We start from the raw sequence: 17308 nt of genomic DNA, 5'->3' as shown, positions 1-17308 counted from the left end.
TCTCTCTCTCTCTCTCTCTCTCTCTCTCTCTCTCTCTCTCTGTAAGACTGCCTTCTTCCCAAATCCCTCCCCTCTCTCTACACTCCCAAAACACACACTTCATGTGTTGCACCATTGTCTCATGCTCACACATGCACACACACACATCCGCTTTTCTCCATGATCCTTTTCCCAGAATCCTCAGATCTGTTCATCTCTCTTCTCCTCCTGCCTTTCCATCTCTCTGCCTTCCATGAAACAGAGGCAGTCGTGCAGAATGAGCACCAGGTGAAAAATAGCCTGAGCATGCTCACATGTGCTGAGAACAAGGGAAAACAGAAAGAGAGAGAGAGAGAGAGAGAGAGAGAGAGAGTGAGGAGGTCAGTAGAAAGATCTAAATAGAGTGAACAAAAATGGAAGAGAGCTATCCTGTTGACACCTAATGATAATGCCTAATGAGTGCGTCTCCCTGCAGGCCACAGCATGTATTTATAAACTGTTGGAACTGTGAATATAACATCACAGGCGCGCTAACGCATCACAGGCGCTCTCTCGCATCACAGACGCGCTAACGCATCACAGGCGCGCTAATGCATCACAGGCGCACTAACGCATCACAGGCGCTCTCTCGCATCACAGACGCGCTAACGCATCACAGGCGCGCTAATGCATCACAGGCGCGCTAACGCATCACAGGCGCTCTCTCGCATCACAGGCGCGCTAATGCATCACAGGCGCTCTCTCGCATCACAGGTGCGCTCGCGCATCACAGGTGCGCTAACACATCACAGGCGCACTAACGCATCACAGACGCGCTCACGCATCACAGGTGCACTAACGCATCACAGGCGCGCTAACATCACAGGTGCACTAACGCATCACAGGTGCACTAACATCACAGGTGCACTAACGCATCACAGGCGCGCTAACGCATCACAGGCGCGCTCGCGCATCACAGGCGCGCTAACGCATCACAGGTGCGCTCGCGCATCACAGGTGCGCTAACCCATCACAGGCGCGCTCGCGCATCACAGGCGTTCTCTCGCATCAAAGACGCGCTTACGCATCACAAGCGTGCTCACGCATCACAGGCACGCTCACGCATCAAAGACACGCTCTTGCATCAGAGGGGCGCTCACATATCAAAGACACACTCTTGCATCAGAGGCACGCTGTCGCATCATTGAAAATTCCTCTGCTATGACATCACAGGCCTGAATTGGGCCAAGCATGCCAAGCGAAGACACTCCTTCAGGCTGTGTAGGAGTGCGTGTGGTCCTGTGTGCTTTATAATGTAGACTATAGTGCTTTGTACGTATTCAGTGATCAGCTGGACACACACGTTCTGTACAGAAGTTGATGTAAGGGGAGTGGGTCTGATTCTTAGGTCTTGATAGTAGGACATGTCTACGTGGTTGCTAATATGCTTTACACATAGAATAAGATTTATTTGACGATCACTCATTTTGAATCAATACTTCCCTTGAATTGCACTACATCCTGGCAACGGCAATGCACAGAGGTCTGTCCTGCACACAGACGACACATGACGTCCATAGCATCCACGTGAATGGACACGAGAGGCAGGCGGACTCGAGCCAATCAGAACCTCGGGACCATGTCACATGGCTTTTAGTACTTATCGTGTGTCTGGACAAGCACCGTACACGGGGGGGGACCAGAGCCGAGAAATGACGGCAAGCGAGGGGAATTGAAAGGAAGAGGAGGAGAGGGGGAGAGAAGGGAAGGAGAGAGAGGGGGAGAAGGGGAGGAGAGAGAGGGGGAGAGAAGGGGAGGAGAGAGAGGGGGAGAAGGGGAGGAGAGAGAGGGGGAGAAGGGGAGGAGAGAGAGGGAGAGAGAAGGGGAGGAGAGAGAGGGAGAGAGAAGGGGAGGAGAGAGAGGGGGAGAAGGGGAGGAGAGAGAGGGGGAGAGAAGGGAAGGAGAGAGAGGGGGAGAAGGGGAGGAGAGAGAGGGGGAGAGAAGGGGAGGAGAGAGAGGGGGAGAAGGGGAGGAGAGAGAGGGGGAGAAGGGGAGGAGAGAGAGGGGGAGAGAAGGGGAGGAGAGAGAGGGGGAGAAGGGGAGGAGAGAGAGGGGGAGAGAAGGGGAGGAGAGAGAGGGGGAGAAGGGGAGGAGAGAGAGGGGGAGAGAAGGAGAGGAGAGAGAGGGGGGGAGAAGGGGAGGAGAGAGAGGGGGAGAAGGGGAGGAGAGAGAGGGGGAGAGAAGGGGAGGAGAGAGAGGGGGAGAAGGGGAGGAGAGAGAGGGAGAGAGAAGGGGAGGAGAGAGAGGGGGAGAAGGGGAGGAGAGAGAGGGGGAGAGAAGGGGAGGAGAGAGAGGGGGAGAAGGGGGGGGGGCAGAGGTCATCCTTCTGTTTAAGGGCCTCCTGCTTCACACTGCAGTGTTCAGGGACAGATCACAAACCCACAGAACCTGCTGCTGGCGGCCCACCTGTGCTCAGCTTCTCTCGACAAGTTAACCTACAACCTTCGACCAATCAGAACTATTCGCAGTCGTTCCGCAGCGTCAGCAAAGGTGCACTCTGTGTGTTTGGCTTCCAGACTACTTTGCTATAAATAGTAAATCCACAGTTGCCATTTTTAAACCAAATTTAAACAGGATAATCCCGTGGAGTGCATCTTTAAAGTAAAGTGTGAGGACCGGGCTATTCAGATCTAAATCCACAGTGCCCCTGCTTGGCACTTTAGCGTGAGTTCTGTACTGAATCGGCAGGACTTTTAAGCTGAATCCGAAGTGCAGAGTCAGCTGGAACTCAGCGCCGTGCGATGGGTCATCGGGAGAGAGCCGGAGTGACGGCAGACTCAGACGAGCTGGCAAACGAGCAAAATTGGAAATCAGCTGCAAATGACTAGAAAGGATTTTTTACAACCTCTTAAAGCACTACAGATTGAAACCTAAATCTTTACATTTGATGCCTGCGGATAGTAGTTACACACATCTATAATGTAATCTGCTAATCATAAACACACAGCTAATACTTCACCTTCTACACTTCCACCTTCACCTTCCAATACATTCACTCTAACAATTAAAAGCATCGTGGACTTAAACAGAGCCAGATCTATTCTGACCAAATACAACCACTCACTCGAAGGTAAACAACGAACTGTTCTCATCTTACTTTGACAAGCCTGACAAACACAGGCCAATAAATCTACTCAGAAATGAAACACCAACAGTGACGTCTCATTGAAAATAAAAGGCTGGCTTCCTCTCATGAGTGATGCGGTGTGAGAGATCGCAGAACAACCATGCAGATGGACTTGGAGATCATCTAACAGTTACGTTCAGATGAACCTAGGCATCGTCTAACAGCCGGAGTCGAGAAAGCACCCTGCATGCTGTTGACTTGAGATGCAACTGCTCACAGATATGGTGACCTGAAAATAGTCCTGTTCTCAGACTGTTGAATTTATGGTTGTAATCATACTCTCTCTCTCTCTCTCTCTCTCTCCCCGTGTGTGTAGTTGTGGAAAGAGTATGAAAATGGACTTTATCCACTATGAACAGCTAGTCCTTTGTCCACTGTTTTGAGACCTTTGGTTTTGCAGAATGAGAGACACAGGGGATGACTAAGCCCGTGTGAATCTGGAGTCTGCATCCAATGGTGCTATAGCACAGGCAAACAGGATCTAAAGGAGGACAGAATTTGATCATACGCAGCCTGTATCCCTTTCTCCACATGTCCCTCAAGATTCTACGCCTTCTCGCTTTCATTAGGTTAACAGTAATTACAGCACTGTGAGTCTAGAGAGTGGATGGGAGAAGGAGAGAGGGAGAGAGAGAGAGAGAGAGAGAGAGAGAGAGAGAGAGAGACAGGGAGAGAGAGAGCGTTTTAACCCTGCAGCTACCCAGCATGGCAGTGTACAAGTTATTATTCGTCCATCTACCTGTCACCCCCAGATGGATTCGTTCTGTTCTGCGTGTCCTTAACACAGTGCTAGACTACATCCCTGGCTGGCTTGCAAATGCCCCACAGTTCCTTGCTCCTTTGCATTTTTTTTCTCTGTCATCTGTGAGCCAATCAGCTCCCAGCACGAGGGTCTGCCTGGGACACGCAGGGAAGAGCAGGTGTTCCCCAGCTCGGTCCCCTAAACGTCTCCTTCACTTCTCCGCGAGGTCCCACTTCGATCGGACGTTCAGTCTATTTTCAATTCACTCTGGGAATCAAGTGACGTTTACTCTGTCATGGCAATAATGATTGACGACTTGGCCGAGACCACGGATGAGCGATCTTTCTCTCCAGGCCTGGAAGGAGATCTATTCGCAGATCTCCCTACTCATGACCTCCCTATTTTGTATGGTCACTTGGACCGTAACAGCTGACCTACGCCTTGGATGAGAAGAAGAGTGTGTCACCACACCACAGCTGTATCATTCAAACATCCTTCCTGCTGCAGTCAAGAAGAAAGGCGGGCCTTTCTGTTGCAGCCACCATTTTCATTGGCTTACGGAATGCCAGAGTTAACCAATCATCTTTGTGAGCAGACATGAGCCCAGTTGGAGCACAGGCAGCTTTTCACACACCTGTCATCCATGTGGCTTCAAAGCCTATGTGACATCAGCGCAATGGAGCATTTTGTTGCCAAAGGCAGCTGGTGGCGTCCTGCATTCTGTAACGTCACACTTCGCCTCTCACAAGAAAATTGCGGAAGAACCGTTTTTGGCACTGGACTCATCGAGCTACAAATACACGTGGGTGCGCGTGTCACAGAGAGGAGCGTTTGGTGCTCTCATCGAGACAAGCAAGGCGGTGTTAGCTGGTAGCACCCACAGACACCGTGGGGGTTCCCAGGCGATAGAGGGGAATCTTGCCTCAATTAAACTGACAAACAAACAATGTAAACACAAACATGCCGGTTCAAATTAGCCAGTATACATTTGAGCAGCACTCTGGGTTTTCTTGTTCACATCAGGAAACAGATAAGTACAGGACATGGTATTGGCTGGCGGTTAGAAGTCTCCTCTTGGTCCTGGGGTCGAGTCCCGGATGGGTTGACAGCCTACAGCCTTCGTCACATCTGAGAACAGAACTAACTCTACACTTCAGCACAGGGCGGTGAAACCGGTCTCTGAATGTCCATGTACTGTGCAACAAACTGCTAAAAACACTGTTGATTTTTTGTTTAACCACAGACACCGTTACCTTTAACCACGACAAACACCAGTACTGTACGAGTGTGACTGCAATCCTAGCTCGATGCTATGTAGAAACGGCCTCGAGTTTCAAAGTGCCCTACAGATTCTATTGATTATTGGCCACATCAATCTGAACGAAAGTTACACCAATTGTCTAAAATCAGACAATATGTCCTGCTCTGATGGTCTCTGTTGGAGCAGCAGGGTATCTTTCACGGGCTGCTAGGGTCATTCGATTAGTGATCCATTCATGTGATCCTTACAAGCCTGCATGGGCCCCAGGTAATACACTTTCTCTGAATCATCAGTGAAAGAAGACCCTCTTTGGAGCTGGAAGTGGTTCAGGACGAAGGCGCGTGGTACCCTGGATGGTGGGGGGAGAACAAAAGAATGAAGGAGACCGAGGCTGTGGAGAGCAGAAAGAACAACAAAGAGGCTGACGGTGATGATCTGAGAAGGTACACTGGACAGAGAACAAGGTGAACCATGCAACACACGCCACGCCATTCAATCTGTGGCTATCTAATCGCATTTCAATCGATCGACACTAACCAATAACATTACGAAATACTGAAACACACAATGCTTACATTTCTGCAACAAAATTTCCATCTGTGCTTGTTGGGACTCGCGCTGCTACAGGCCAATTCAATAGCACCATTTGCTTTCATTGAAGGATGGCGTTTCAATTTCTCGGAAGTCCTGCTATAGACCAGGAACCCCCACCCACGTCCACGCTGAGCAGCACGTCAAATGTGTGAACTGCTTCTTTACTACTGACAATGTGTTTTCTCAGAAAACTCACATTAAGAGCTTATCGCCATGCTTGAGAAAAAGGGTACCTGCAAACAGAATCAGCAGTTTTCATAGGAAGTCAACGTGAGCCTGAGCTAACGTAGTAGCTATGTGAGTAAGCAAAATGCACAGGACACAGAGAGATCAAATGGCTTTGGTTGATGTAGCTGTTTCACACTAATTTGAGATCAGTTTTGACTGTTTTCTGATCATGGATGGAATTGTATGAGATGCAGGCCTACAACTTTGTGGCAACATCCACCCTGAGTGTGGATATAGAAAGATAATACACAATACTTTGCAGTCAGTGTAGCTTTCGATACCCCAAACCACCACCCAACACAAGGGTCGTCCGCTAACAGATGGTAGCATAAGAACACAGACAGCAGCAGAACAGGACTGATATTTAAAAGACCATCATTTATAGATGGAAGAAGGTGAGATGGGGAGTTAGGAGCACTCACATTGTCCCTCTGGACAGAGTTCAGCTTTAAATTATTCACACTTTTTCTCTGCCCTTTTATGGAAGTATTTCATGCCCAAACCTTGTGTCTCCTCTCATTTTCATTTATTCCCCCACATCAGTCCTTCCATTCACTTGCTGTTTATATATATATATATATATATATATATATATATATATATATATATATATATATATATATATATATATATATATATATATGAAGATGTCAGGTGTGTATTGCCGTAGGTGTGATAAAAGATGTATAAATATTCAGAATTGTAAAATTGTGAAATAGATAGATAGATAGATAGATAGATAGATAGATAGATAGATAGATAGATAATCATAATCAACCTCTGTATCACACAAATCACTTTTTCGTAAAATATTTTTTGCATTTCGTTCCTCCATTTCTCCCCCCCCCCTCCCTCTCTCCGTCGGCTTACTCATCCTTCCGCTACAGATATGCCAATAGTTAGCCATAGTGGATGCGCGCACCAAGCCATACAAAATGTTACCAGTACCAATTGTACAATAACCAGTACAATTACTGAAATCTCCGATTTACGACCGTGCGCGAGGTCACATTGACAACGGCCCTTGCCGTCAGTTGCAACGTATGTGCGACATATGTGTAAGTAGGCGAGTTGCGCGTGAACCAGGACGCGTAACGTGCCGTGACAGTTCACGTGAAGCCTGGTAAACGTAGCGCGAGAATTACCGAAGCAGTAACCGTGAAAACACCAGAGACAACCACCAGACCGCAGACACAGAATAATACTTGTTGAATGTTGACGAAGTGAATGTGAAAGGTAAACGCGTTCGCCTGCCTTACTTCTCGGTGGAAAGGTACAGGCGGTGTTACACGCTTGGGGAGATGATGTGTTGTCGGTGAACAGTTACACCACGGGACACGCACACAAAGCCACACCACTAGTTATCTGAATACTTACTTGCCGTGGGTTCGAGTTCGGATCGTATGTGCGTGTTCACCGACACGCACATCAATCCAGAAAATTAACCCAAACGTCGCTTTTTTCTTTTTTGTTGTTGTTTCAGTGAAAGAAGATAGATATCGTCCGATTTATCCGCGGTTGTGTGTAAATTCGGTATTTTTTATCAATACTCAATACAGTACAGTGGAATTATTGAGGATGCTGGTTTTGGGACAAGGCTGACCACTAACACCGCAACACCAACAACGAGGGTGCACTGATGCTAACGGGTGATGCACCTTATGGTCGTTCAAAGGCAGCGTAAGGAATATCGGTTAAAATGCTGGCATGTTTTCTTCGATCTCAAGCCTTCCTGATTCTCTCTCTCTCCTTATTGCCAAAAAACGCTCCTCCTGGCGCGTTTGCGCCTCCCGGCATAGAGTGCGATTCTGGTGACAAGATATAATCCCAGTTTTGATTCCACCTCCAACGTATCAGTCAAGACTCACAGACAGACACACAGGTCCACGGCTCGCGCTCACGCCTTCACGTTCTTGTCTGCCTCTACGTTCCCTGACGGAACGATACTTTGCTTTCCCCTCTCTCTCTCTCTCTCTCTCTCTCTCTCTCTCTCTCTCAGATGTCACGCGTGGGCGGAGGAGCGAAGAAAAGTATGGAAAGCCAACTAGTCAATATTCGCCTCAAGCCGAATGCTTTATTTTTATAATTGCAAAACATTTTTTTTTTGGAAGTTGTCGGGTCATAAAATACGCCATAAAAACGAAAACAACACGTTTTGTTAACATTATTTAAATGTTAGTCATTTAAAAAAGTATTCTAAAAATATTTATGTCTCCCACCAATGTCATTAAAGGCCCTGTTCTTCTTTCTTATTCAAAATGTTGTAGCAGGAAGTGATTATCTTCATACTTCTACATCGTTCCAGATATATGGCGAATCATCACCCTTTACATTGTAGTCCATGTATGTAAATGAGACCACATCAAACTGGCTCAGATTTCTTTCTGGGCCTGAAGTGGCACCAAATTACAAATGTTTGTAGCGGCCATTTTACTGCAAAATCATTTGAAAATTGTGTTCAGTGCAGCTCTGGATATTTCAGCTTCTCCCTCACTTGCTAGAAGCATCGTGCAGTATGGATGATGAGCTGGAGTTTATTTTATTAACACTCATTGTTTTCATTTGGCACTGTAATTAACAATGTAGCAAGCAATGAACAAAATGGACATGCTAACCTTTGCTAGTTTTATGTAATATAGCTCAGCTCAGTCTTTATAATGTTACACCGATACACTGACACTTCTGAACCTGCCAATAGTCCTTGACTTTTCCATGTTTATCTCTCTTCATGTATAGTCAAAGACTGTTTGCTTCGTTAACAAACCAAATATAAGCCAATATAAGCTTGATAGCTATCGCTAACCAACAGTGTTGCGAATAACGCCGTTAAAAATGACGGTGTTAGGTAACGTCGTCATTTTGTCAGTAACGGGATAATATAATTAGTTACTTTTCCTGTTGTTACAACGCCGTTTACGTTACTGGTCATTAAAAGCGGTGAGTTACTATATATTGATGTACTAACAGTAATGCGAGCGGACCGCTGCCCAGGCTAGTGAGGAGTAACAGATCTCGCTAGGTCACAGTTCTCGGTGTAACACCTGTTTAACTTAACAAGTCAGTAAGCGATTGGTTAAGGCAGCGTTATGGTAGCCAATCAGAGCCAGTGTTTTTACACGCGCGCCGAAGCACACGAGTGACACGACACAAACGGAGAAGAGGCCGAAATGGCGTCAGGTGCAATCCGAAGAAAACTAGAACTTTCAAGGCGATATAAACATTATTTAAGAAAATACTTGAAGTTCCTGAATGTCTACCAGACTGGGTATTTGATTTATTTAATTAAGAATAGAGGTTTTATTGTTAGGTTTACTTCTGTTGTAAACAAACCAGTTGTCTCAGGTTGAGAGAATTTAATTTAATTTCATAGATGTAAATGCACTTTATATAGTGTAACTGTTTACTTTTGCTTTTTTTTTCAAAGATTTGGGATTTTAAAGGATTTTATCCTGCACTGGTCTGTGGATGTGCAATAAATATCAAAAGTTAAACAATTTTCTGATCTACTCATTTCAACTGACTGTGAAAACTGCTTAAAAAAACTTAATTAATTGGCATATAACCTTTTTTTAACTGTAACGCAAATAGTTACTTTCCCTGGTAACGAGTTACTTTTATTATTTTACAATGTAAAAAAGGTATCTTAAAAATTTGCTTTGAGGTTTTTAATTGGCTACTTTGGCTTTCCATAGGAAGTAGTGTCACACTTGGAGGTGAAGGTAGGATGCCAAGGTGGGGTGCAGAAAAACAAAGTGAAAATAATCCAACAACGTGGCACATATGCTGGGTCAAAGATCACAGGCTAGTACTGGGAATAGGGATGGTGACAACAGGGAGACCCAGAAGAGTTGAACAAAAAAGTGGGAAACAATCTGACAGCAGTCCCCTTGGCACTGGCTGAGGTGCAGGCTGGGAAATGTTGGAGGGTGATGCTGCCCCTAACATAAGGTGCACACACTGCAGACCTGGCCACAAGCTCGGGCACCGGGGGGTGAAGGTTGCCCCACTGGGCTTTGGTGGTGACTCGTCCACCTTTTGGGGCACGAGTGTCGTGAGCACAGGCGATGCTTCCGCCTCCATTGGCTCTGGAGGTGTTGATGAGACCAGCGGGACTGATGCGGCGGCTGGCGATGCCTCCACTTCCATAGGCACATGGGGGGTTGTCCCCTCTTGGTGGACCTACGAGGGGGCTCAAAGGGTGTAGCATGGGCTGTGGACCTCGGTGGCCAGGATCACAGCTCCTCCTCAGAGTCCGCAAAGCTGCTGCCGGGATTCCCCTCCCCAGCTGCTCTGGGGGTTCCTCTCCCTGAAGAAGTCCTCTACACTGCTCTGAAAACCCCTTTCCCCTTTCTCCTTGCTACTCTGGGGACTCCCTCTCCTATATAACTCCTCTTAGCTGCTCTGGGAGCTCTTCCCTCAGGGTCCATAGACGCCATCATTCGTCAACTTCCCACGACCTCCCAAAGAGTGAGGAAGGACCCCAGAGGCCATCAAAGGTCCCACTGGGATTCCATCGTCCAGGGCTTCCCTCCACAGGAAGCAGGGGAAAGTCCCTGGGATGTGTACAAGGTGACAACTTGTAACCTGCAGCAGGGTTTATTTTGAAATCACACAACGCAGCAGATGTGCTAGGTCAAACACCGACAAAGACTACAACACCCACTAGTGGTTTAATGCACACAGTAACAAGGGTTGAAACAAGACACAGGCGAGGGACATAGCATGGGTGTGTGGCTAATACGGATACACACACGCAGCCAAAACAAACACTAACCGCACGTAACGAGGAGGGTGTGGTGGACACGCAATCAAGATGAACACTGAGTAGACACAAGAGTAAGAGAATCTGTGGATGAGGGGGGGCTGTTACAGACACAATGGTGGAAGAGCCAGACTTACAGTGATGTGAATCTTAGGCAACTTTAGATACAGCATTAAATACATCCCCCAATAGAAATGCACAGACTAGTTTTAGTTTTATGAATTCTTGTGTGAAACGCCATGCTGGACTGGTCGATGGGGGAGCCAGGTATACTGTATGAATGAATGAATGTATGAATGTTCAATTTATATAGCGCCTTTCAAGATACCCAAGGTCGCTTTACAATTTTAACACAGGTACAAGTCTTACACTACCAATCACACACCGGCAAGAAGCGGCAGCCAATTGCCCACAGCGTACTCTCTACCGGGATCTACAGCCCTCTGGGGGACTGAATGGGGTGCAGGAAGGGGAGAGAGGACAGACCCTAGTGGCAGAGCACCATCCACAACTGGGCATACAAGCACACACACATTCATGCACAGACACTCAGACAACTGCTTTTATTGAACACAGACACAGACACACACTCAGGGAGAATTTGTCAGGGACTGCCAATTTACCTAACCTCCATGTTTTTGCCACATTGTTTTTATTGTATTACAATGACTAAACACAGCAAAGCTTGAAGCTAAAAAACAACAGAAGATGACTGAAGTTAAACATTATCTGGTGTAGTTCCACACTTGTGTAAATCACGTTGTGCCCTGTTTTGTCTCAGCATTATTGCCCAGGACAAAAGTGACTTGTCTACAGCCCAGACCAAACTCTAGACTCAGCCAGTAGCACACAAAACACACAGCTCAGCTTAAAGACCAGCTTCTAAAAAAACAAAAAAGTACTTGAAATAGTTATTACAGCACATGGACAACCAAGATAAGTCAACTAGACAAACAACATGAGAAAATGTGGTAAAAACAGTAATAAAAGTCTCAGATGTGACTCTCCTGAAGAGAAGGTAAAGGTAGACCCAATTAAATCTTTATGCACTTGCAGTCTCATATTTTTACACAACAGCAACATATTTTCATAAAAACAGTACAATATTAAGAGAAAAAAGGCAAATGCTTGTAGTTCCACTGAGTTTGTATTCAAAGATATACCACAGTTAGTTATCTTTCAACGTGTAAAAACATAAATGTATTTGGGGGATTTTAAAACAGGCCCATAACAAAACCCACTCATTTTATTTGATGGTTAACTGAGAATTAGGAATTGATTTGCACCCAAATATTTCTTGAATTATAGCTGTGTAACTAATGACCCAGCCAGAAATGATCATTTTATTTAGGGGTCTTTGCAGATTCAAACAATGGAAATGCTTTGTAAAAATTATTTGTATGCATTAAACTAATTTGCACATGGCACTTAGCGCTCACAATTATTTATAGTTAATTACAGATTAGAAAATTAATCTCTCGTTAGCCTTGCAAAAGCACAATCTTAAGTTACCAAATTCATCTGCATTATAATGTCACAGTTGCTCATTCTGTGGTGTGACGGTTCTGTGATTTCCTGTCTAGCCATGTGCTTCCTGTTTGTTTAGGTTCCATGCCCCGCCTTGTCCACGCCTCCCACCTGCATCTGTTGTTGCCCCACCCACTAGTCTGTCCTATCCAGGTCCGTTCTGTCCTGTGTGTTTAAATCCCATATGTTCTGGTTTTCATTGCTGCTCATTGTGCTGTTTGACTCCCTGTTGGATGCTTATGTTCTGGCTCCTGTTTCTCAGTTTTGTTATTTCTTTACTCGTCCTGTGTTTTTGCTAATCTCCTAGTTTCTGTACCGCCATTATGTTCTGTCGTTGTTTCATCATCAGAATACTTCAACCATGGACCATCCCTGTGTTTACGATGCTTCATAAACAGTGTCCCTCTCAGGACCTGATCTGTGTTTGTGTCTTGCCTCCAGTTGTCACAGAATGACCAGTCTACGAAGGACACAGTGAGTGACATCCCAAAGCAGACTGAGTTAGCTCACTCAGAACGGCACCGAGCCGAAGAGAGCGAGTCCCCTAGGTCTGCAAGACAAAGAGCACCAGTAAGCAAAGCATGGTGTGCTGATAACATCATTGTTGATACCCACTCCTGTGGTGATCTGGAGCGCCTGATTAAGTGCAAAACCTTCTTCTATCTACCATGCTAGTTTACTTGTATTGATGCCTCTGCAGTCTATGTTTCTCCAGAAGCTAATGCTAATGCTAATGCAGCTATGAACGGACAAAGCTTTTATTTGAGATGGGAATTTGAATTGCTGCAATTTGAGATCAGTTCATCCAATGCCTCTTGCACCAGAAGGTGACAAGAAAACTTTGGGTCACTTTTACACAAGTGTGGGTCCCACACCTGGGACACTCTGACCACCTCACTGTGTTCCTCCTCCCTAACGACTCCATCAAATGTGCGAAACTCCTCTTCAACACCCATTCCAGCACACTGATTGGAGTGTGTTTGGAACTCAGGCCACTACAGACTCTCATATCAACATTGAAATTTATAGACACTCTGTCCTGGAACGTGGCAACAGATGTGTGAACAGAATGATAGATCGCAAAATTTTAAAGACCTTCCCTAATTAGTAGACCTGGATGAACGTAGAGGTCTGCCTTCTCATTCAGGTACTCCTTCTTCAGCTCTGAAGACCAAGAAGCTTACAGCCTTCCTAAGAGAACCTCAGAAGAGGTATCTCAATGGCTTTGTTACAGGTATCTCAAAGAGAAGAGGTATCTCAACAGCTTTGTTACAGGTATCTCAAAGAGAAGAGGTATCTCAATGGCTTTGTTACAGGTATCTCAAAGAGAAGAGGTATCTCACAACACTTTTACAAACAGCAGATTGAAGATCACTTCAACTCCTCTACCCCGGTGTGTGGCCAGGTATACAATCACGGACTTCACACCATGCTGGTACTGTGGTCCAACTGGGCCACACGTCCAGATGATCTCAACCACTTGCTTGCTCGCTTTGACAGGGGAAATAATGTGGGCTTCACCTGATGAGCACCTGATGAGCAACCACGTACACTCTCCACCACGGATGTCCGCTGCACTCTGAGCAACGCGAACGGGCGGAGGCCAGCCGCCCTGATGGGGTACCTGACTGGGTGCTTAGAGCTGGCGCTTAGCAGCTTGCCACGATCTTCATGGATCTGCCATGATCTTCTGTCGCTGGCCCAAGCACTAGCTTCAAGACTGCCGCCATTATATCGTTGTCAAAGCAACGGACTGCTACCGCCCCAAATGCCTTCCTCCCCCACCCACATCATCTCCGAATGCTTCAAACGTCTAGTTCTTACTCACTTGGAATAACGTCTGCCTACTACACTGGACCCACACCGATTTGCCTACTGCTGTAACAGTTTAATAGAATATGCCATTTCTATGGCCCTCCACCCTGGACCGACCCACCTAGACTATCAAAATGCCTATCAAAACGACCCACCTGGACTATCAACATGGTGATTCCATCCGAGCTGACCTGCAAGCTTATTTAGCTTCTTATCAGTACATCCCTCTGTAATTGGATTTTGGACTTCCTGATTGACAGATCTCGGCATATTAAGTTAGATCATCTCTTCTTCTCCCCCCGTCACCCTGAACACTGGCGTGCCACAAGGCTAAGGCCGCCTTTGAACTGCCCGTTCACTCATGACTGCTCTCCGGTCGTTACTACAACACGCTCCAGCAGGTGCTGAAACCTGCTCAATGCATCACAGGCACCCAGTGCACCACGTCTGAGAATATTTCACTATTTCTTCCACCTGTGTATATTTACCCTGTGTTTTCAGTTCTTTGTTGCTGGTCTTGCAGCTCTGTTGTAGTCGATATCCATTGCATCGCCATTGTTTATCTTAGCCCCAGTTTTTGCTGTATGTTTTATTTGTCAGTATTTGATCTCTTAAGGTGGCCTGTCATTTGTTGTATTTTGTACATCAAGCCCTTAATAAATCTCGCTCTGCACCGTAATTGCATCTGCCTCGCAATTGCTAAGCCCTCAGCGTCTCATAGGCCTTCAGTATGCACATGCAGGCATTACATTGGCAGACTTTATAGAGCTTTATAAGAGCATCCACTCTAATTGTCTAGTCTAATACAAAGCACCCTTTTCCACAAAGCACAAGTCCACAATATTAGAAATTCTTCATATTCAACAGCTCCAACACACCAGGCTAGATGGAGGTCCACCTTGTGGGCCTCTGGACTATAGAGTGGACACAAATATGTTTGAGTCGGTATCTGTGGGGCATCTTTGAGAGAATGGATTAAACTTTTTGTTGTGTTTGACTACCCAGGATTCTGTTAGCTTTCTTTAAATAAAAACCAGCTATGGCACAAATGTTGTAAGTACATTGGCCGGTTCTTATTCTTGACTCTCGTTTCGTTCCTGCTTTCACACTCTTCCCTGATGATTCCTTGTCCTTTTATCTGTTTTCACATTTTACCTGCTTGTTTCGTTTTTAGCTTGTTTGTTTGCCAACCTTCATTTTCTGGTGGGTATTCCAGAAAACAGTTTAACCAATTAACTGTGTTATGTTAACTCAGAACATATCCAGAAACGGAGACTGAAGAGTGTGCATTAGTTTCTATAGCAACTTATGCTCTGAAGCTAATCTGATTTCTGACAGGTTTATTTAACCCTGACGTGGGGTTCCGCCCACATCACTCATGTGGCCATGGCCTGTCCTTTCCTCCAGGATCCAGTGGACATTGAAACTCAGATTATTCTGAAAGCTCTCCGTCAAGAATATATTAGACTAGGATTAGACATCCTGTCATTTCCTGATGTGCCCCAATCACAGTCGATTACCTACATAAACATCATTCCTTAGCCACACAATTTGAATATTGTACATGAAGGATCAGTCCTCACTTCTAAGTAGATTTAATAAATCAATCTCTTTTTATTATTTTTTTGCCACTGAAGGTTTTCTGTACAACAATTCAGAAAGTCGACTGTATGTTGATTGATCCAAAAAGTATACCTGACATTAAAAACACTTCATGCTCAGTTTAGTAGGATTCATTTACAAGCCTGTAATGGAGATCAAAGAGGAATACCACAGAACCACAAGTTTAACCTTTATTAGCAAAGACAAAGAAAAAACCAGAAGACACATTTGGGAAGCAGTCTGTCAGGATTATGTGAACCTGGACCACAGAGATGCTACCACCTGATCCACTGAAGAACTAGAGCAAGGACTGAAACGGGATCATGACCAGGTTCACAGAAGCTCAAGGTCACCACAGGGACCACATGATATTATAATGGCATAGGTGGTATTCCACAACATTCACAACCACCATCAGAGGAGAGAGACACCCACAAATACTACAATTACTGTATGTACTGAAGAGGAACATCACCTCCATGTAGATCTCCACAGGTTGTTGACCACAGGTATATAGTTGAACATGGAGCTGTCAGACATCATTTTCACAATTTCTCCGATTTACTGCTACATTCCTGCACTTTCACCTTTCTGCTCCATCACAAGAAATGACTAAAGCTCATTTAGTTTCTGTTCAGTTTAATTGTTTCTTTATTTAATGTAAATAAAAATATCATTGTTGTTATTTTTTAGTAAGATAACCTTAATTTTTACACACCTAAATCCAACTTATACAACTAAAACTTATACTCAAGCAACTTGGATTCTTGAAATAAAGAGACAAGAATAGCATGTTATGATGAAGTGATTAGAACCTCATCTAGCATGTTTAGGGACTGCTAGTCACATCATGTTGAATGATAGTCACAAACACATTATCATGCCAGAGCCAATGAAATACCATGATCCATATGTGTGTGTCCTGCTCTGAAGCAGTGGAGACGTTTTCCTCATCGTCCTCTAACAATGATCAATGTTTTTTAAAGGCATTCAACCCCGTCAGGCAAGATTTAGGAACATTTAGAGATAACTTACAACTACAGCAATCTCAGTTACTGCAACAACAGCATCAGTCTCTGTGGAGAAATGGAATTACATAAAGTGTTTCAACTGTTTACAGCGCTAGAAAGGGGATAATGTAAATTAAATGTAATAAACCTGTCTTGGACATGGTGTCCTGGGGGTTGTTGGCTGTGATGAGCTTCCCCCAGGGATTCTATCAATTACAGGACGGTCACTGTTCTGTGACAGCGGCAGCTCCTCTGCCTGTGTGAAACATGGTGGTGGTAGTGCTGCCCCCTACTGGGTACAGTGCTTCCTTCTTTTTAGCTACATATAAAAATATAAACACTATACGTAACTACAATATATATATATTGTAATATTGTTATATATATATATATATATATATATATAAATATATATATATATATATATATATATATATATATATATATATATATATATATATATATATATATATATATATATATTAGTGCTGTCAATTCCAGGTGCCGCGATTAAAAGTCCTCACCAGGATTGATTTGATTTTGCCCAGGCTTCCTGGATTGTGTTGATTCCACTAATTTTACCTGGATTGCTAATTAGAAAATCTAGCAAGCTTGAGCAAAA

General features: G+C 44.9%; 1 protein-coding gene and 1 long non-coding RNA gene across 3 annotated transcripts in view; one reads left to right on the top strand and one right to left on the bottom strand.

The window, feature by feature from the left end:
• kcnc3b (potassium voltage-gated channel, Shaw-related subfamily, member 3b) overlaps window positions 1-7916 on the bottom strand; it is a 102631-nt gene extending 94715 nt beyond the window's left edge. The window contains exon 1 of the mRNA XM_076970366.1: window positions 7348-7916. The gene's annotated coding sequence lies outside the window, so the exon portion shown is untranslated. The remainder of the gene's footprint in view (window positions 1-7347) is intronic.
• The window catches only part of LOC143473396 (uncharacterized), an 18097-nt gene extending 3344 nt beyond the window's left edge, over window positions 1-14753 (top strand). The window contains exons 2-3 of one of the 2 annotated variants that reach the window (XR_013120524.1): window positions 5442-5612; window positions 12701-14753. This is a non-coding gene — a long non-coding RNA (uncharacterized LOC143473396). Of the gene's footprint in view, window positions 1-5441; window positions 5613-7969; window positions 9407-12700 lie in introns of those variants that run through there. The other variant, XR_013120525.1, reaches the window with a different exon arrangement.
• The last annotated feature ends 2555 nt before the right edge of the window (window positions 14754-17308 follow it).

The sequence above is a fragment of the Brachyhypopomus gauderio genome, chromosome 13, assembly GCF_052324685.1.
Source record: "Brachyhypopomus gauderio isolate BG-103 chromosome 13, BGAUD_0.2, whole genome shotgun sequence".
NCBI classification, from domain to species: Eukaryota; Metazoa; Chordata; class Actinopteri; order Gymnotiformes; family Hypopomidae; genus Brachyhypopomus; species Brachyhypopomus gauderio.
Note: the sequence above shows the minus strand (reverse complement) of the source record. Positions and strands in the feature narration are given on the sequence as shown.